General features: G+C 26.2%; 1 long non-coding RNA gene across 1 annotated transcript; it reads left to right on the forward strand.

Moving 5' to 3' along the window:
* Positions 1-798: 798 nt before the first annotated feature.
* On the forward strand, positions 799-1,232 carry LOC147926778 (uncharacterized). The gene is made up of 2 exons (XR_015582099.1): positions 799-868; positions 967-1,232. It is a non-coding gene; the product is annotated as an uncharacterized LOC147926778 (long non-coding RNA).
* The last annotated feature ends 259 nt before the right edge of the window (positions 1,233-1,491 follow it).

The raw sequence follows: 1,491 nt of genomic DNA on the forward strand, positions 1-1,491 counted from the left end.
ATTTTTAAGGACTACAATGACATCATCGTGTGATATTAGGCTAAAACGTTATTACATAGTATCATACGTATTACATTCAATAAATCCACAAAAATGAGAAAAATTGTTATACAGGAAAACGTACATCAGAGTCAAAATCAAGCTTAAATTCTAGAAAGAGCATCAAAAAATTGCATTGTGTTTTTTAAGTGATTTATATTTATTTTTAATATATTTATTAATGTTTAAATGAACCAGACATACGATTTGATTCCATCATCTGGGCTTGTGATTTTTCACATAAGCCCCTTCATGTGTCTTCATAAATCATTTGTAAATTTTTTTAACTATATAAGTTTGTGATAGAAAGTTTCAAATTAGAAGCTAACGATCAAAGTGTTAAACATGATGCAAAATACAAAATCAAATCTTAATCTTGGGATCACATACTTTAGAGAAACTAAATATATAATTTCTAACATATTTAGATTCATATTTATAACAAAAGATATGTTTTTTTTTTGTATGGTACCAAAGGTTTGGAAAAAACGGTCATCGTTTGAAAATCCATTAATTGGTGTTGTTTAAATGTTAGATATAAAATTTATGTACGTTGAATATTTGTTCAAACTTTAATATAATTTACATATATAAAGCAAGATATACATAGAATATAATCTGAAGGTTGACCAAATTTTTAATAAAAATAATTCCAAATATATCGGGAAATTACATTTCTGGAAGGTACCATATTATATATATATATATATATATATATATATATATATATATCAAAATGTTTCTATTGCATTTCATTCTAAAAAAATGGCTTCATCGTGCAAATTTTAATTTCTTGTGTTCTTGTGTTTGGTTGTGCTCTTAATCCCAAGTATGCAACAATAGAAATCTATGTTTTCAATTCATATGATGTGATTATTTATATTTTAAATATTTTATATTTTGTAATTAATTTGTTAAATATTACAGAAAATGTGGAAGCTGGAACTATTGTGATAGGCTTTTGCTTGCACACTCAAGAGTGCGAAGCACAATGCCATAGAAAAGGATTTCCTCATGGAATATATTTCAGAGAAGAACCCGGTGCCTCTTTAGAAGCATGTGGTTGCTATGTATGACAACATTATTAAGATATTTTATTTTGAAGATGTTGTCTTTAAAATAACAATAATTATGATATTATACGAGAAAATTTACTTTATTTGATTCAAATAATAAAGATATAGTTTAATTGTGAATGTTTACTACCAACAAATTTGTATTCTAGTCACGATTTTACAAAGAAAGTTAATACTTTCAATACAAAACTATCATATACGTTTGGAAGTAGAAATTGTTGTCTCGTCGAATTTAGTGTAAGTGGAAGAGCAATAAATTGTGACAAATACACAAAAGCAAGAGGACACGATTGCCAAACAATAGTAAAGCTTGTGACATGAGTCTATTTTTATTTTTAAGGACTACAATGACATCATCATGTGATATTAGGCTAAA

The sequence above is a fragment of the Camelina sativa genome, chromosome 15 (genome assembly GCF_030686135.1).
Source record: "Camelina sativa cultivar CO46 ecotype springtype chromosome 15, ASM3068613v1".
Lineage (NCBI taxonomy): Eukaryota > Viridiplantae > Streptophyta > Magnoliopsida > Brassicales > Brassicaceae > Camelina > Camelina sativa.